Source organism: Manis pentadactyla, unplaced genomic scaffold, assembly GCF_030020395.1.
Source record: "Manis pentadactyla isolate mManPen7 unplaced genomic scaffold, mManPen7.hap1 scaffold_537, whole genome shotgun sequence".
Taxonomy (NCBI): domain Eukaryota; kingdom Metazoa; phylum Chordata; class Mammalia; order Pholidota; family Manidae; genus Manis; species Manis pentadactyla.
Window position 1 is genome coordinate 1 of NW_026644924.1, and position 20,355 is coordinate 20,355.

Here is a 20,355-nt window from a genome sequence, read left to right on the forward strand (position 1 = left end):
GGCTTGAGACCGCACCGCCTCCCTCAGAAGCCTCGGCCGCTCTCCTGCCTGAGTCCACATCAAGTGGACCGTCCTCCTCTGGCTTCCCAGGCGGACGCCACAATGCAGGCCCTCGTCATGTGACACAGACCGAGTGTAAGCATTCCCCACCCGTGCTCCCTACGAGGCTTTACACGCCCCAAATCCTCGGAGAACACAGGTCTAATGCTCCCCGCCCCTCCTCAGCAATGCCACCGGCTAAGGGGGTTCTAAGCCGAGGCCAGCCTTCTCAGTCTGAACTCAACCCTCCCCACAGTCAGCATCACACTTGCTTATGGTCCTGACATTGCACTGCTTTCTTCCAATGCTCCGTCTGAAATCCCTTCCCTCTGTTTTCACATTGTGTCTTCTGACTTGTAGGTGTCTTTCAGACATATATATATTGGAAGAAAATGACCTATCCTTAAAGTCGGTGCAAGGAGCACAACTGTTCCCACGCCTCCCCTGGACCCCTAACTGCAGTCCCCCAGTAGCACATCAGCTAAAATCCTAGTGTCATGTCACGTTCCGGGTAATAGTTACTTCACTTCCTAACTCCCCCCTCCCCTTCTCCAAACCATCAGACCAGACACCGTTGCAGGCAGGTCTTGTCAAAATATCCACATGTTCATAAAGCCCTCAGCACGCTACTTTGTGTTGCAAACGTTTAAGCTACACTGAGTCCATGAGGCGATCAGTATGGCATTTGACTGTGAGACAAAAGCGTCCGTCCATCCGTCCATCCATTCATTCAACGAAATCTTGTACACTGCATTCCGTGCCAGGGACTAGGAGGGTTGGGAGGAGAGCCTTGAGAAGGGCACGTGGCACCCATCCTCCAGCCTGAGCCACATGGTAGGGAAGCTAGGACTACAGAAACCGGCTAGTCAGTTCCTGCCCTCTGGATACGCACACATGCTCACTCCGCAGGGAGCCACAGGGTGCGCACATACAACCGCTTTAAAGGGCACAGGGAAGATGATGGGGACATTGCATGGAAACTGCACTGCTCGCCCTCAGGCCTCCCCGAGGGCCTTTGTCTTCAGCATCCAGCTGTGAGAGGTGCCCTTCAGGTCCCTGCCCCGCAGTGGCTTCTTGATGACTGGGTGGCCCTGTGTGACGCTGGTAGGGCTCCCGTAGGTCCTTTGTCAAGTTCAGCCTGTGCCTCTCCTTGGACGCTGACCTCGGCTGGGGATCCTTCCCGTCTTGCTCCTGACCAGCAGCCCGATGTCTCTCCCCAGCTACCTGGCCAACGACATGGAGGAGGACGACGAGGGCCCCAAACAGGACATCCTTTGGCTCCTCTATGGGAACGACCGTTCCCAGCGTCTTCTGTTCCACCAACAGCGAGTCCAATTCGCCCAATCCATGGGCTGGAAGGCCTGGGTCTCCCGGGAAGAGTGTGAGGAGGTGCGTGAGCAGCTGGGATCTCGGGGTGGGGGGGCCGGACTGCAGTGGGGGGAACACGGGATCGTGGGATCTTGAGGCGAGAAGGAACTGGAGGCTGGGCGAGGAAGGAGGGGCCACCTGAGGCCAGAGCCACCTGCCTTCCAGATCCAAGCGTTTGACCCAGAGCTCCCGGTGTGGAAGCGAGACCGCAGCCTGCTCGCTGTGTGAGCGCTCCCGGGACCACGGAGGCCTGGGCTCACCGGCCCAGAAGAAGGGAAGTCTGGATCCTCAGGTGCAGACAGAGCGCCTCGTTGTGTCGGCTTAGGAAGTCACCCTTCCAGACACTGACACCGCCCCGAGCCACAGGCCGAGGAACACACGCAGGTATGACCCCTGCACACAACTAGAGGGGAGGGCGTGATCATCCTGGGTGATCGGGAGCCATACTGCCCGTGACTCAGTCCACTGACTGCTCTTCCCCTCTCCGTCCTCTAACACCCATGTTGTCTTAGTCTTAGGACGGAAAGTCACAGCCCTCCACTTCGGGGGCTGCCCACGGGTGGAGCCGTCTGTATACCAAGCATCTTCAGGTATAGGGGCTTTTCCCTGCTGATAAGGACTCTCGCCTACCAATGGCTCAAGTGCAAGTTCTTCTTGCTTTCCACGCGTGTATGTCCCTTACCCAAATAAGCATCGGAGATCTCCACTCAAGGGGCTGTCGGAGATGGTGCTGTGCTGCTGCAAGATTGCGCCCCTAGTTGGCCAGTGGAGGCCTCTGTACCATGCCACTCCCTGGCTTTGGGTCCAGACTCGCACCCACCCCGCGATGGGATAGGTGGTTATTACCTTGGTCGGAGCTGTTCCCGTGATGGGCTCCATAGCCAGCAAGGCGTGATACACAGAAGCCAGTTGCTCCTCTACTAACGGCCACCAGACCTCTGCTCCTTTCCATAATTGTGACCAGAATCCAACAGGTTGGCGTGTCCACTCAAGCCACTGCCGAAGGCCCCATCCATAACCGTCTCCGTTTACATGAACATCTAGCTCACAGGGCCTTCATGAATCCATTACACTCAAGGACTACAACGGCCTTGACTGCCTGCTCAGTAGCAGTGAACACAGCTGCACAGGTCTCATCACGGTCCCACCTGATGCCCTTTTGTACCGACTGGCATGAGGCCTTCAGAATTTGTGCCAAGTGCGGGGTAAACCCCCTCCAGGAGCCCAAAACACCCAAAAGCTCTTGGACGACTCAATGCCACAGTGGTAGGGGTGGGGAAAGCCTGGACCTTGCCTATGACCACATCTGGGATAACTGTAGCTTTACCCGACCAGACAACCCCCAAGAACTTGACACACAAACCAGGTCCCTGAACCATCCCTATCTAAATACCGACAGCATTCTTCAACAGACTGGAACAAACAGTTCTAAAAGTCATAGGGAACCACAAAAGACCCCGAACAGCCAAAGCAATCCTGAGAAAGGAAGAAGAAAGCAGGGGGGATCTCGCTTCCCAACTTCAAGCCGTACTACAAAGCCATAGTAACTTTAGTTTTACCCGACCAGACAACCCCCAAGAACTTGACACACAAACCAGGTCCCTGAACCGTCCCTATCAAAATACCGATAGTATTCTTCAACAAACTGGAACAAATAGCTCTGAGGGTCATATGGAACCACAAAAGACCCCGAATAGCCAAAGCAATCCTGAGAAGGAAGAATGAAGCGGGGGATGAGGGGGGATTACGCTCCCCAACTTCAAGTTCTACTACACAGTCACAGTAATCAAGACAATTTGGTACTGGCACAAGAACAGACCTGTAATCAATGGCACAGAATAGAGGGCGCAGATATAACCCACACATACATGGCCAATTAATATATGATCAAGGAACGACGGACGGACATACAATGGGGAAATGACAGCCTCTTCAACAGCTGGTGTTGGCAAAACTGGACAGCTACATGTGAGAGAGAGAATGACATGGGATTACGGTCCAACTCCATACACAAGAGTAAACTCGAAATGGATCAAAGACCTGAATGTAAGTCATGAAACAATAAAACTCTTAGAAGTAAATCATAGGCAAAAGTCTCTTGAATATAAACATGAGCAGCTTTTTCATGAACATGCCTCCTCGGACAAGGGAAACAAAAGCAAAGATGAACAAGTGGGACTCTATCAACATAAAAAGCTTCTGTCCAGCAAAGGACACCATCAGTGGAAGAAAAAGGCATCTCTACAGTATGGGAGGATATATTCATAAATGACATATATCATAAGGGGTTGACAGCCGAAATATAAAGAGCTCATGCACCTCAACAACCAAAAGGCAAATAACCCGACTAAAAAATAGGCAGAGGATCTGAACACACACATCTCCAAAGAAGAAATTCAGATGGCCAAGAGGCACATGAAAAGATGCTCCACATCGCTAATTATCAGAGAAATGCAAATTTAAACCACAATGAGATATCACCTCACAACAGTCAGGATGGCCACCATCCAAAAGACAAACAACACCACATGCTGGTGAGGTTGTGGAGAAAGGGGAACCCTCCTACACTGCTGGTGGGAATGTAAATTAGTTCAACCACTGTGGAAAGCATTATGGAGGTTCCTCAAAAAACTCAACATAGAAATGCCATTTGGCCCAGGAATTCCACTCCTAGGAATTTAACCTCAGAACGCAGCAGCCCAGTTTGAAAAAGACAGATGCACCCCTAGGTTTATCGCAGCACCACTTACAATAGCCAAGAAATGGAAGCAACCTAAGTGTCCGACAGTAGATGAATGGATAAAGAAGATGTGGTACATATACACAATGGAATATTAGTCAGCCATAAGAAGAAAACAAATCCTACCATTTGCAACAACATGGATGGAGCTAGACGGGTATTATGCTCAGGGAAATAAGCCAGGCGGAGAAAGACAAGTATCAAATGATTTCACTCATATGTCGAGTATAAGAACAAAGAAAAAAACTGAATCACAGAACCCAAGAATGGACTAACAGTGACTAAAGGGAAAGGGACTGGGGAGGATGGGTGGGAAGGGAGGGATAAGGGGAAAAGGGTGCATTACGATTGGCACACATAATGTAGGGGGTTGGGGAGGGTAGGCACGGGCAAGGCAGTATAGCACAGAGAAGACAAGTAGTGATTCTATAGCATCTTACTATGCTGATAGACAGTGACTGTAATGGGGTATGTGGTGGGGACTTGATAACAGGGGGAAATCTAGTAACCACAGTGTTGCTAATGTAAGTGTATATGAATTATACCAAAATAAATAAATAAATAATCAATTAATTAAAAAAGCAAATGTTTACTCGAATAACTAAAAATCACTCATGAAAGCAGTGATTTCAGGGTCAGTCCAATATATTGTAAGTGTTTACAACTGGAAGGAAACATCACGAACCAGTTAAAATCTTGGTATTGGTATCTGCTTCTAGACAGGAAATCCCACACAAAATCTAAAACTGCCAGGAACGGTTAGTTACAGAAACTCGAGTTTCGCGTCCAGGAGGGGAGGGAGAAAGGGAGCCAGGGAGCCTGGGTAGCGGCAGAGAGTTGGCACTCAAACACACATTTCCTCATTTTACTGGAAGGTACAGCAATCCCACCAACATAGGCACCTTTACTGCCCTAGTCCTAAAAACTCGTTTGAAAAATAACGCAGGACAGTGACTGTAATGGGGTATGTGGTGGGGACTTGATAATGGGGACAATCTAGTAACCACTATGCTGCTCAGGTAAGTGAATATTAATGATACTAACTAACTAACTAGATAGTTAAACAAACAAATAAATAAATAAACAAACAAATACATACATACATACATACTTACATACTTACAGACATACAGACATACATACAACGCAGGAGCCAAAAGGAGCCGCTTGGTCAGAAACCTACGCGAAATTCCTAACACAGCCTGGGCTGCAGCCGGCGGCAGGGTCGTTGCCGCCCATTACTATACAAACAGGTACCCGATCTCTAGGCGGGGGACCTCGCCAGTGCCCGCCGCCTCCGGGCGCACAAGTCTCCCTCCTCTCGCCACAGGACCTGTCCAGACAACAGCAGGCAGCAGACATTTCACTGCTCACTGAACAAGAGGTAGAGAACAGCACAGAATCGCCCCCGAGATAAGCACACACGCAAGCAACTCACACAAATCAATAAACACTGCAGCTGCAACGCCGGCAGCGGACGCGCACGACCCTCGGTCCGTTCGCTCCTCCCCCACCCGCCTGCCACCCAAGGCCCAGCGCGCCATCCAAGCTCCATTACCCGGGTGCAGCGCTCCGCGACTCTGGCCGGATAACAACTTCCCCCAAAAACACCAAAGAGAAAAAAGGCGTCCACGCAGAGCGCCATCCCGGCGCGGAAAAGCAGCTCTCCCGGGCGAGGGGATCTGTCTCTGGTGCCTCCCCGTCCCTGAGACCGGGTAACAACTCCGCAAAGTCACCTGCCGCCCAGCTCGCCGCCAGCTCCAGGTCTCCCACGGCGGCAAGTAGGTGCCCGCTGATGCCCGGAGTCCCCGGCCGCCATGCCAGCCCCCCACGGAACGTGGACCGCACTCCCGGGGCTCGCCTCGCCGTGGCCAGCCGGGACCCGAGGAGCGGGGCCGCTGAGTGCCCCGCGCCCCCGGCCCGCCGCCCCCCATTCCGCGGGCGCGCCTCGCCGGCCGGTCCCAACCTCATCGCCGCCGGCCCAGCCCGGTCCGCGCGCGCCGACATGCAGCCCGCAGCCGGGCCCGGCCCGGCCCGGCCCGGCCCGGCCCGGCGAGGGGCTGAAGACCGGGCAAAACCCGCTCCGCCCAGACCAGAAAACTGGCCGGCCGCGTCCCGGCCGCCCGCCCAGCGCCGGGGAGGCGGCGGCGGCGAACCGTCCCGGGGGGCGGCAGCGGCGGCAGGAGCGGCCAGCCGGACACAGACCAGGGGAGAGACGCGACGGCTCAGGGAGAGCGGAGCGGACGCGGCGCGGCGCGGCGCGGCTCCGGCAGCTGCGGCGGGCAGACAGCGCTCCGATCCACTTGGCCGCTCCTGCTCGGCCGCCCCAGCTGCCCGGCTCCCCCTCACTCCGCCGCTCCCCGCTCCCCTCCGCTACTCACCGTTGCTGCACCGCCGGCTCTCCGCGCCCACACCTGAGGCCGGCCGTCTGCTCCTCCTGCGGCCGTCCCAATGCTCCAGCCACGTCCTGCGCCTCTCCGCGCCGCACCTGGTTTACGACACTCGCGGCTTTACGACACCACGTTCCTCAGACCTAGAGCCGCTCGCTCCACGGCGGGAACCTTGTCGCTAGGGAGAGGACGCTGCATCCAGCAGGGAGGGGGAAACGTTCCCTCAGGTGTAGGGGATGGGGAGGGGACCGCTGGCAAACTTCAGTGAAAACAGGAAAACATACTGAGAAACGGTGTGTGGGGAGAGAGGGGGGAGGAGATTAAAGGGCATTACGATTAGCACACATAATGTAGGGGGGTAGTGGGGAGGGCAGTACAGCACAGAGAAGACAAACAGTGACTCCACAGCATCTTACTACACTGATGGACAGTGACTGCGATGGGGGGTGGGGGGACTTGGTAATATGGGTGAATCTAGTGACCACCACGGTGCTCATGTGAATCCTTCATAACATTGAATATCAATGATACCTTAATAAAAAAATAAAAAACATTACTGAGAAAAACTAAGGAAGACTTGAATAAATGAAAAGAGGTGACGTGTTCACGTATTCGAAGATTCAGTTGGATGATGCTTCTTCCTATAACGGCTGTAGATTGAACATAATCCCCATCATAATCCCACAGGCACTCCTTCGGGGCTCTGCTGACTTCTTCAAACGTCAATGGCAAGCCCCACCGACGGGCTACAGCCCACATTCTCTTTTTTTTTTTAATTCATTTTTTATTAAGGCATGATTGATATACACTCTTATGAAGGTTTCACATGAAAACACAATGTGGTTACTACATTTACCCATATTATCAAGTCCCCACCCATACCCCAAAGTAGTCCCTGTCCGTCAGTGTAGTAAGATGCCACAGATCCACTATGTGCCTTCTCTGTGCTACACTGTTCTCCCCGTCATACCCCACACCATGTGTACTAAACATAATACCCCTCAATCCCCTTCTCCCTCTCTCCCTCCCCACCCGCCCTCCCACACCCCTCCCCTTTGGTAACCACTAGTTCCTTCTTGGAGTCTCTGAGTCTGCTGTTATATTGCTCCTTCAGTTTTGCTTCATTGTTATACTCCACAAATGAGGGAAATCATTTGGCATTTGTCTTTCTCTGCCTGGCTTATTTCACTGGGCATGATGTCCTCCAGCTCCATCCATGTTGTTCCAAATGGTAGGATTTGTTTCTTTCTTATGGCCGAATAGCATTCCATTGTGTATATGTACCACATCTTCTTTACCCATTCATCTACTGATGGACACTTAGGTTGCTTCCACATCTTGGCTATTGTAAAAAGCGCTGCGATAAACATAGGGGTGCATATGTCTTTTTGGATCTGAGAAGTTGTATTCTTTGGGTAAATTCCAAGGGGTGGGATTCCTGGGTCAAATGGTATTTCTATTTTTATTTTTTTTTTGAGGAACCTCCAGATTGCTTTCCACAATGGTTGAACTAGCTTACATTCCCACCAGCAGTGTAGGAGGGTTCCGCTTTCTCCACATTCTCGCCAGCATCTGTTGTTCTTAGACTTTTCGATGATGGCCATCCTTACTGGTGTGAGGTGATAGCTCATTGTGGTTTTAATTTGCATTTCCCTGATGATTAGTGATGTGGAGCATCTTTTCATGTGTCTGTTGGCCATCTGAATTTCTTCTTTGGAGAACTGTCTCTCTTCACATCCTCTGCACATTTCTTAATCGGGTTATTTGCTTTTTGGGTGTGGAGGCGTGTAAGTTCTTTATATATTTTGGGTGTTAACCCCTTGTCGGAAATGTCATTTACAAATATATTCTCCCATACTTTAGGATGCCTTTTTGTTCTGTTGATGGTGTCCTTTGCCATACAGAAACTTTTTAGTTTGATGTAGTCCCACGAGTTCATTTTTGCTTTTGTTTCCCTTGCTCCAGGAGATACGTTCAGGAAGAACTTGCTCATCCTTATATTCAGGAGATGTTTGCCTAAGTTGTCTTCAAAGAGTTTTATGGTTTCATGATTTACGTTCAAGTCTTTAATCCATTTCAAGTTTGCCTTTGTGTATGGGGTTAAAGAATAATCCAGTACCATTCTCTTGCAAGTAGCTGTCCACTTTTGCCAACATCAGCGGTTGGAGAGGCTCTCATTTCCCCACTGTATATCCATGGCTCCTTTATCGTATATTAATTGACCATGTATGGGTGGGTTTATATCAGGACTCCGTAGTCTCTTCCATTGATCTATGGGTCTGTTCTTGTTCCAGTACCAAATTGTCTTGATTACAGTAGCCCACATTGTCTTTTGCAATGTGTGCAACAAACGCAGACACAAACATTGGGCTACAGCAGAGGCAGGCTTTCCTTCCCAGCCAACGCATGTGGACAAATAATGTGTCTGCTTCATCATTCACTGGGGATGCCAAAGGCAAATGGCCAGACACACGATAGACAGTAACTGTCTGAGTCTGACTAAGGCCCATAGGTCTTGCCACAGCTCTTGCCCTCAAAGGGGCCAGTGACGAACCATCCAGTTGGCATGGCACCATGTCGGCGGCAACAGGGTCAAGCCCGGCACACAGCCCAGCTGTCGGTGCACACAACTAGAGGAGAGGGCACGATCGTCCTGGGAGAACATGAGCCATACTGCCCGTGACTCAGTCCACTGAATGCTCTTCCCCTCTCTCTCCTCTAACACCCATGTTGTCTTAGTCTTAGGACGGAAAACCACAGCCCTCCACTTCGGGGGCTGCCCACAGGTGGAGCCGTCTGTATACCAAGTATCTTCAGGAATAGGGGCTTTTCCCTGGTGATAAGGTCTCTCGCCTACCAATGGCTCAAGTGCGAGTTCTTCTTGCTTTCCACTCGTATACGTCACTTGCCCAAATAAGCATCGGAGATCTCCACTCAAGGGGCTATTGGAGAGGATGCTATGCTGCTGCAAGTATGCACCCCCATTTGGCCAGTGGAGGAGTCTGTGCCATGCCACTCCCAGGCTTTGGGTCCAGCCTCGTACCCACCCTGCGATGGGATAGGTGGTTATTACCTTGGTCGGAGCTGTTCCCGTGATGGGCTCCATAGCCAGCAAGGCGTGATACACAGAAGCCAGTTGCTCCTCTATTAACGGCCACCAGACCTCTGCTCCTCTCCATAATTGTGACCAGAATCCAACAGGTTGGCGTGTCCACTCAAGCCACTGCCGAAGGCCCCATCCATAACCGTCTCCGTTTACATGAACATCTAGCTCACAGGGCCTTCATGAATCCATTACACTCAAGGACTACAACGGCCTTGACTGCCTGCTCAGTAGCAGTGAACACAGCTGCACAGGTCTCATCACGGTCCCACCTGATGCCCTTTTGTACCGACTGGCATGAGGCCTTCAGAATTTGTGCCAAGTGCGGGGTAAACCCCCTCCAGGAGCCCAAAACACCCAAAAGCTCTTGGACGACTCACTGCCACAGTGGTAGGGGTGGGAAAGCCTGGACCTCGTCTATGACCACATCTGAGATAACTGTAGCTTTACCCGACCAGACAACCCCCAAGAACTTGACACACAAACCAGGTCCCTGAACCATCCCTATCAAAATACCGACAGCATTCTTCAACAAACTGGAACAAATAGTTCTAAAAGTCATAGGGAACCACAAAAGACCCCGAACAGCCAAGCAATCCTGAGAAGGAAGAAGAAAGCAGGGGGGATCTCGCTTCCCATCTTCAAGCCGTACTACAAAGCCATAGTAATGTGGTACAGGCACAAGAACAGACCCAGAGACCAGTGGAATGGAATAAAGAGTCCAGACATTTACCCAAACATATATGATCAATAACGTATGATTAAGGAGCCATGGATATACAATGGGGAAAGGACGGCCTCTTCCACACCTGGTGTTGGCAAACTGGACAGCTAACATGTAAGAGAGTGAAACTGGATCACTGTCTAACCCCATACACAAAAGTAAACTCAAAATGAATCAAAGACCTGAATGTAGGTCAGGAAATCATAAAACTCTTAGAAAAATACATAGGCAAAAATCTCTTGGACATAAACATGAGCAACCTCTTCATGAACGTATCTCCCCGGGCAAGGGAAACAAAAGCAAAAATGAACAACAGGGACTATATCAAGCTGAAAAGCTTCTGTACAGCAAAGGACACCATCAATAGAACAAAAAGGCATCCTGCAGTATGGGAGAATATTTTCATAAATGACACATCCCATAAGGGGTTGACCTCCAAAATATAGAAAGAGCTCACGCACCTCAACAAACAAAAGCAAATAATCCAATTAAAAAATGGGCAGATGGTCTGAACAGACACTTCTCCAAACAAGAAATTCAGATGGCAAACAGGCCCATGAAAAGATGCTCCACATCGCTAATCATCAGAGAAACGCAAATTAAAACCACAATGAGATATCACCTCACACCAGTCAGGATGGCCAGCATTCAAAAGACAGACAACAACACATGCTGGCAAGGATGTGGAGAGAGGGGAACCCTCCTAACCCTGCTTGGGGGGAATGTAAATTGGTTCAGACATTCTGGAAAGCAGTATGGAGGTTCCTCAAAAAACTCAAAGTAGAAATACCATTTGACCGCGGAATTCCACTCCTAGGAATTTACCCTAAGAATGCAGCAGCCCAGTTTGAAAAACACATATGCACCCCTTTCTTTATCGCAGCACTATTTACAATAGCCAAGAAATGGAAGAAACCCCAGTGTCCATCAGTAGATGAATACATAAAGAAGATGCAGTACATATAAACAATGGAATATTATTCATTCAGCCATAAGAAGAAAAGAAATCCTGCCATTTTCGACAACATGGATGGAGCTGGAGGGTATTATGCTTAGTGAAATAAGTCAGGTGGAGCAAGACAAGTACCAAATGATTTCACTCATCTGTGGAGTATGAATACAAAGCAAAAACTGAAGGAACAAAGCGGCAGCAGACTCAGAGAACTGAAGAATGGACTAACAGTTACTAAAGGGAAAGGGACTGGGAAGGGTGGGTGGGAAGGGAGGGACGGAGAAGGGGATTAAGGGGCATTATGATTAACACGCGTAATATAGGGGTGCACGGGGAAGGAAGTGTAGCACAGAGAAGACAAGTATTGATGCTACAGCATCTTACTATGCTGATGGGACAGTGCCTGCAATGGGGTTATGTGGTGGAGACTTGATAACAGGGGGGACGTGGTAAGCATAATGTGGCTCATGTGAAACCTGAGCATAAGACTGCATATCAATGATACCTTAATAGAAAAAATAAACAAACTCCAGTTGGATCAGGGATCTAAATGTAAAAAATTCAACACGACCAAAAAAACTGGTGAATTTCCCTAGAACCTTGGTGTAGGCTTCCTTTCTAACAGTGAGTCAAATCATAGGTATCAGGACTTCTGCTTTCAGCCGAGATGAACACAGACTGCATTTACCCTTCCTACCTGGATGGAACCCCAGAAAAAAACACAAGAGAACACATGCACAGCAATGGTCTTCAAGACACTGATCGACGGGCAGTGAAGGACAGTAACCCGTGAGACAGGAAATAAACAGGGTGAGCCCTACAGCCCCTGCCCTGAGAGTTTCCACTCATGCAGCAGCGCGGGAGCACCCAGACATAGGTGGGGAGAAGGGGTCGAGAAACTGGGGGAAAATGTAGGCAAGTACAACCCGTCAGGAAAATTATCAACTGAAATGGGCCCAGAACGAACAGATGTTACAATGAGCAGAGAACACTGAAACAGCTTATAATCATATTCTTTATGGTAAAAAAAAAAAAAAAAAAAAAACTGAGTACAGACAGGGAAGATATAAAAAGAAACTCAAACAGAACTTTATAGAAAAGACACAGCATCGTAAGATGGAAATTACACTGGGTTAGAATAACAGCACTGCCTAAAAAAGGATCAGTGAATGTGAAGACACAGCAGTGGAAGCACTTACAAATGAAACATGTAGAGAAAAAAAAAATTAAAGGGAAAGGAAGGGCATCGGTCAGCTGTGGGACAGTGTCAAGCTGTGGAATATACAGGTAATGAGAATCCCTGAAGGGAGGCTGGGGGAAGCAAAGGGGCCATTTGAAGACACACGGTCAAACTTTCCCCAAAGTTGATGGAAACCCTAAACACACAGATCCAACAAGTTGTATGACCCCCAAGCACAGACACACGAGGGAAACGCAGCCAAGACAAATCAAGCACATCACCTACGACAGGTGATAGTGAGAACATTTTAAAGTAGGGAGAAGAAGAAGAACACAAAATATGTGGCATACAGAGGAAAAGATGAAGACGACCTCGAATTTCTCTTGGAAATAATGTAAGCGAGGAACATACTTAAAGTACAGGAGGAAAAAACAGCAAAGATCCCTTTAAAAGGGAAGGCAAAATGCAGACATCTTCAGACCTACGAGAGCTGAAAGGTTCTTCATTAACTACAAGAAATGTCACCGAAAAGTCCTTCATGCAGAAGGAATAGGAGAGCACATAAAAATCTGGATCTATACAAAGGAATGAAAGTAAAAGAAACAGGAACTATGTATTTTCTCCTATTAGTTAAGTCTCTTGAAAGGTTAACTGAGTGTTTAACTACAAATAACAACGGATTGTGGGATCGGTACTACTGTGAGACTAAAGTGCAACAACACGGCAAAGACCAAGAGGGGAGAACTGGAAGGAACTGTGAGCTTCTTACAGTCCAGTGAAATGATAGATCACTTGAAGGAAAACTATGCTAAATCAAAGGTGTATAGTATAAACCTTAGAGCACCTCTTAAAATAACAGTGTTATAGCCAACAACACAACAAAGGTTACACAATGGAATCACAGAAATGCAATGAACTGAAAGGAAGGAAGACAAAGAAGAAAAAGGAAACAAAGAAGATGGGACAGACAGCAAAGACAACAGACCACAAGCTACCCAGTTAAACCAATAGTTGTGTCAGATGGAAGTGGTCTCAACACCCCAGTTAACAGGCACAAATGGTCAGACTGGATAAAAAGGTAAGAGCCAATCATATGCTGTCTACAAGAAAATCACTTTAAATAGAAACATGCAAACTTAAAAGTAAAAGGACGGAATAAGATTCAGCATGCCCAAAGAAGTCTGGGGAGGCTCTATAAATGTCAGAGAAAGTCCATGTCAGAATACTAACAGGGACAAAACAGGCCATTTCACAACGACAAAGTGGTTAATTAACCAAGAGGATACAACAGTCTTCAGCGTTTACACACCTAACAATAAACATGAATCGAAAACCGTCAGAACTGCAAGGCCAAATACACAAACCACAACTTGGATCACAGTGTTTTGACGTCTGCAAAAATTACATGCACCAACTCTTCCTTAGGCAGCAGGCCCTTGGCTTAGATAGGCACCAAGAATAAGCCACACACTGCAACGAATTCAGGGTTGTCATTAGGAAAGCTGTCTACAAGTGTGTGCTGAATGAAATAAGCCGCACACACACATACCACTTTTATAGCACTCCACTTAAATGAGGGACCCAGAAGAGCCAAAGCCACAGAGACAGAGGGGAGCGATGGTGGGTGCCAGGGACCGGAAGGGAGACTACACCCGGCAGGTGTTCTTTAACGGGTGCGCAGTGTCGATATGGAGATGGGATAGTAGGGGATGGCTGCAAAATTTCAAAGTGCTCAGTGCCACAGAACTATCCCCTCAAAAATGGCTCAAGTGGTAAATGTTATGTTATTTTACCACAGTAAATACTGAAAAAGAAAACACGAGATTCAGATGCCCGGGTGAAAAGTAGAGGCCCGGAGCTCAGGAGGAGCCGCCCGGCTTACGGCAGGCCTTCAAGTGGCTGATTTCCGGGCTGCGTCTCTGCCCCTGTGTGCCCCCACCTTCACAAAACATCCTCCTGTGTCCTGAATTGGACGTTTTACCACTAAGTCTTTTTGTGCATGTGACTTTTTATTCATAGCATACACAAAAGATGGTGACATTTCTGGGTGAAGGTGATATGCACGATCAGAAGTTTTATACAGAGAATAGACTTTCTTGGAATTGAGGGGCAGGCTCTGGGAAAGCCATAGACTTGCTGAAATTGTAGGCACCATTTGAAGTGGGCGTGAGCACGGGTACCATATTCTATGATTCCAGGTCCTCAAAATGTTCTCTTGGGCTCAAAGGTGCCTGAGGGGTGAGGATGCGTCCCTCTGTACAGAATCCTGAACCTAGTGTCAGTGAACATTGAGCACAAGAGCTCTGTTCTGCCAAGTGTTCTAAACTTAACTTTTGAGTCCAAGTCAATGTACCTGGGATCTTTCTTACCTACCTATGTCACTCTTGTAGGGCTGACTGTTTCTGCTTACCCTGAATTTCCTAGCCACTCACTAGACATGCTCCGTAGGAGAACGTGACAGAGGGCGAGAGTCCACCCGTGTGTCAAGTGGAGAGTGGAGAGGACACGTCATCTGTGGGGGAGGGCTGAAAGGTGACCTGGACGGCTCGAGGATCATCTTGGGGGGTGGTCACAACTTGGGCCAGTGGCAGGAGACCTTGTTTGCCCCTGTTCGGATTGGACTGGCAGTTGCCTGCTTTTCCTTCAAACTAGTTGCTAGGTTGCAGCAACCTATGACCTCACAAGGGTTCCAACCCTCCTGGTTGGTAGGTGCTTGGCAGCAAAGGTAGCCAGAAGCACCTTCTCAGAGCTTTCTCTACTCCTAGCATCTCCTTAGCCTGGAGTAGGGATAACGGGCTCACATTCAGTGAGAATCCACAAGAGGATTTTGGACAGGGTCTGGTCCCGGAGAGGGTGAGACTTGGGCAGAAATCATGGCCAGTGTTCCATCGAGTTCCCAGGCTGTGAGCCAGAGGCCCCAGCCTGGCCCCTCCGGGCACCAGCCGGATGTGATGCTGGACGCACAGAGACCAGGACCGCCAGGTGAGGCAGCGGAGGGACGAGGGGCTTGAGGACGGGGAGCCGACGGCAGGAAGGCCTACCCAGGGGGGCTTGTGTGAAGGAAGGAGACACTCAGAAGGCCAGGCACTGGAGGACGAGAGTGTAGGTGTGGGGACAAGGACACACACGGGGAAGGGCACCTGGAGGAATTATCTAAATGAGGAAGGGTGTTGAGAACGGGGAGACGGAACAATGGCAAAGTGGATGGGGGCAGATGGCTGCCAGCAAAGGAGAAGGATGGAGAGATGGCTGGGGAGAAGGCCACGGTCTGCGACAGCAGAGACACTGGGGGCAGCTTGTCTTTTGGGGGTAGTTGGAGTGGAGTGGGAGGGGACACGGGGACCGAGGGATGAATCGCAAAGACAACAGCTGGACGCTGTCGCCTGGTTTCTTTGCCCAGCAGCCCAGGCACACAGCAGCCCTCCGCCAGAGGGCTCCGGCCGGCGCACGCAGCGGGAGAGGTCGGCCGCTCTCCAGGAGTCGGAGGAGGCAGCCACGGGCGAGGAGGACGCCTGGGACCTGGACATGCTGTGCGGCCTCAAGATGAGGCTGAAGCGACGGCGGGTGTCCCCGGTGCTGCCCGAGCACCACGAGGCCTTCAAAAGGCTGCTTGGTAGGGGGAACCCTGAGCCCATTCCCCTTTAGAGAAACTTCCAGCGACTAGACTTTTCCAATGGAAAAGAATTCCCTGTCAGTTGGTGACCTCTCTGTTCCCAGAGGACTCCTCCGGGGACACTTAGAAATGGCTGCCAGTAAAGGAGAAGGATGGAGAGATGGCTGGGGAGAAGGCCACGGTCTGTGACAGCAGAGACACTGGGGGCAGCTTGTCTTTTGGGGGTAGTTGGATTGGAGTGGGAAGGGACACGGGGACCAAGGGATGAATCCCAAAGGCAACAGCTGGACGCTCTCGCCTGGTTTCTTTGCCCAGCAGCCCAGGCACACAGCAGCCCTCTGCCAGAGGGCTCCGGCCGGCCCGGGAAGCGGGAGAGGTCGGCCGCTTTCCAGGAGGAGTCGGAGGAGGCAGCCACGGGCGAGCAGGACGCCTGGGACCTGGACAAGCTGTGTGGCCTCAAGATGAGGCTGAAGCGACGGCGGGTGTCCCCGGTGCTGCCCGAGCACCACGAGGCCTTCAAAAGGCTGCTTGGTAGGGGGAACCCTGAGCCCATTCCCCTTTAGAGAAACTTCCAGCGACTAGACTTTTCCAATGGAAAAGAATTCCCTGTCAGTTGGTGACCTCTCTGTTCCCAGAGGACTCCTCCGGGGACACTTAGAAATGAGGCAGGATTAGGCCACAGGCAGAAGCAGTCTGCACTCGGCACACAAAAGCTCGGCTTCCACTGCACCCCTGGGGCTCTCAAATCTAAATGCCTCCGTCAGCGTGCGGGGTGCTGACAGGCCATTGGGCGCGCTGATGTGACCGTCAAGGGAGACGATGCCTCCCTGCACGGTGACGGAGCACCACCTTCGGTAGGATCAGACCTGTGCACATCACCTACTGACACCTGCCCCCCACCCCCAGCCAAGCCACCGAAGAAGGATGGCACCACCTTTCTGGCCCAACGAGTGCACCTCGGCCTCCCCACCCCGAAAGGTCCCGTCAGCACGCACGGCTGCTCTCTGCTCGGCCCTGCTCCGGCTGTCCGTCTAACCTGTGCCTCTCTTCCCAGGGGACCTTGTTGTGAAAATATTCCTGGCCTGGGACAAAAATCTGAGGGTATCTGACAAGGTAACTTTGTCCACTGAGATGTGTTCCCTCTCCAGCATCTACCCTGGGGGGCTGGAGGGATGCCTTCTAAACCCCCAGTCTCGCCTCTCTCCCCAACTCGGAGCCTTGTCCACACTGCCCTTTGCGGGGCCTGGAGGCTCCTTGCGTGGGAAGGGGCAGCCCTGCCCCCACCCCCACTCCTCTGGGGTCCGCCCCTTTGCCTGCCACCGCAAGCCCCTTCTCGCCTCAGCCCTGGGGACTCCCCTTTGTGCCAGCTTATCAAAGACCCTTCTGATGGCGGCTGTCCTAAACAACCAGCGTCCCACCGGCAAAGCCTGCCATCCAGGAGCGTCCTAAAGTCCCTCTCCCCACACGGGCGGGGTCTGCCCCCAGCCTCCCCCTCCCTCACCCCTCCGTCCTTCCGTCCTTCCTCTTCTGGGATGTGACCGCTGTCCTGTGGCGTTCTCCTCTTCCTCAGTATCTCCTGGCCATGGTCATAGCGTATTTCAGCCGGGCTGGCCTCCCCTCCGGGCAGTACCAGCGAATTCACTTCTTCATAGCTCTGTGAGTATTGCTGTCAGTGGCCGGCCGTCAACATTCAGTCCTCTGGGAGGGCGGAGGGAGAGGTGTGGGACTCTGACCTTGCATCTGTTCTCTTTTGTACTCCACGTGTACTGTTCACTTTGGTATACCAAGGATAGGATTATAACAGAGCGGTTTCTATACTGTTGTCTGTGGAGACAGACAACCCTAACACCAGTTAAAACACTGGAACGAACAAAAGACCACACAAAACCCTCCTGAGGAGGGACAGAATGGGCACCACGCTGTCCCCAGGTGGCCAGGCTTGAGACCGCACCGCCTCCCTCAGAAGCCTCGGCCGCTCTCCTGCCTGAGTCCACATCAAGTGGACCGTCCTCCTCTGGCTTCCCAGGCGGACGCCACAATGCAGGCCCTCGTCATGTGACACAGACCGAGTGTAAGCATTCCCCACCCGTGCTCCCTACGAGGCTTTACACGCCCCAAATCCTCGGAGAACACAGGTCTAATGCTCCCCGCCCCTCCTCAGCAATGCCACCGGCTAAGGGGGTTCTAAGCCGAGGCCAGCCTTCTCAGTCTGAACTCAACCCTCCCCACAGTCAGCATCACACTTGCTTATGGTCCTGACATTGCACTGCTTTCTTCCAATGCTCCGTCTGAAATCCCTTCCCTCTGTTTTCACATTGTGTCTTCTGACTTGTAGGTGTCTTTCAGACATATATATATTGGAAGAAAATGACCTATCCTTAAAGTCGGTGCAAGGAGCACAACTGTTCCCACGCCTCCCCTGGACCCCTAACTGCAGTCCCCCAGTAGCACATCAGCTAAAATCCTAGTGTCATGTCACGTTCCGGGTAATAGTTACTTCACTTCCTAACTCCCCCCTCCCCTTCTCCAAACCATCAGACCAGACACCGTTGCAGGCAGGTCTTGTCAAAATATCCACATGTTCATAAAGCCCTCAGCACGCTACTTTGTGTTGCAAACGTTTAAGCTACACTGAGTCCATGAGGCGATCAGTATGGCATTTGACTGTGAGACAAAAGCGTCCGTCCATCCGTCCATCCATTCATTCAACGAAATCTTGTACACTGCATTCCGTGCCAGGGACTAGGAGGGTTGGGAGGAGAGCCTTGAGAAGGGCACGTGGCACCCATCCTCCAGCCTGAGCCACATGGTAGGGAAGCTAGGACTACAGAAACCGGCTAGTCAGTTCCTGCCCTCTGGATACGCACACATGCTCACTCCGCAGGGAGCCACAGGGTGCGCACATACAACCGCTTTAAAGGGCACAGGGAAGATGATGGGGACATTGCATGGAAACTGCACTGCTCGCCCTCAGGCCTCCCCGAGGGCCTTTGTCTTCAGCATCCAGCTGTGAGAGGTGCCCTTCAGGTCCCTGCCCCGCAGTGGCTTCTTGATGACTGGGTGGCCCTGTGTGACGCTGGTAGGGCTCCCGTAGGTCCTTTGTCAAGTTCAGCCTGTGCCTCTCCTTGGACGCTGACCTCGGCTGGGGATCCTTCCCGTCTTGCTCCTGACCAGCAGCCCGATGTCTCTCCCCAGCTACCTGGCCAACGACATGGAGGAGGACGACGAGGGCCCCAAACAGGACATCCTTTGGCTCCTCTATGGGAACGACCGTTCCCAGCGTCTTCTGTTCCACCAACAGCGAGTCCAATTCGCCCAATCCATGGGCTGGAAGGCCTGGGTCTCCCGGGAAGAGTGTGAGGAGGTGCGTGAGCAGCTGGGATCTCGGGGTGGGGGGGCCGGACTGCAGTGGGGGGAACACGGGATCGTGGGATCTTGAGGCGAGAAGGAACTGGAGGCTGGGCGAGGAAGGAGGGGCCACCTGAGGCCAGAGCCACCTGCCTTCCAGATCCAAGCGTTTGACCCAGAGCTCCCGGTGTGGAAGCGAGACCGCAGCCTGCTCGCTGTGTGAGCGCTCCCGGGACCACGGAGGCCTGGGCTCACCGGCCCAGAAGGGAAGTCTGGATCCTCAGGTGCAGACAGAGCGCCTCGTTGTGTCGGCTTAGGAAGTCACCCTTCCAGACACTGACACCGCCCCGAGCCACAGGCCGAGGAACACACGCAGGTATGACCCCTGCACACAACTAGAGGGGAGGGCGTGATCATCCTGGGTGATCGGGAGCCATACTGCCCGTGACTCAGTCCACTGACTGCTCTTCCCCTCTCCGTCCTCTAACACCCATGTTGTCTTAGTCTTAGGACGGAAAGTCACAGCCCTCCACTTCGGGGGCTGCCCACGGGTGGAGCCGTCTGTATACCAAGCATCTTCAGGTATAGGGGCTTTTCCCTGCTGATAAGGACTCTCGCCTACCAATGGCTCAAGTGCAAGTTCTTCTTGCTTTCCACGCGTGTATGTCCCTTGCCCAAATAAGCATCGGAGATCTCCACTCAAGGGGCTGTCGGAGATGGTGCTGTGCTGCTGCAAGTTTGCGCCCCTAGTTGGCCAGTGGAGGCCTCTGTGCCATGCCACTCCCTGGCTTTGGGTCCAGACTCGCACCCACCCCGCGATGGGATAGATGGTTATTACCTTGGTCGGAGCTGTTCCCGTGATGGGCTCCATAGCCAGCAAGGCGTGATACACAGAAGC

General features: G+C 51.7%; 1 pseudogene; it reads left to right on the forward strand.

The window, feature by feature from the left end:
- The first annotated feature begins 14,603 nt into the window (after positions 1 to 14,603).
- On the forward strand, positions 14,604 to 19,680 carry LOC130682448 (putative speedy protein E7; annotated as a pseudogene).
- Positions 19,681 to 20,355: the final 675 nt, after the last annotated feature.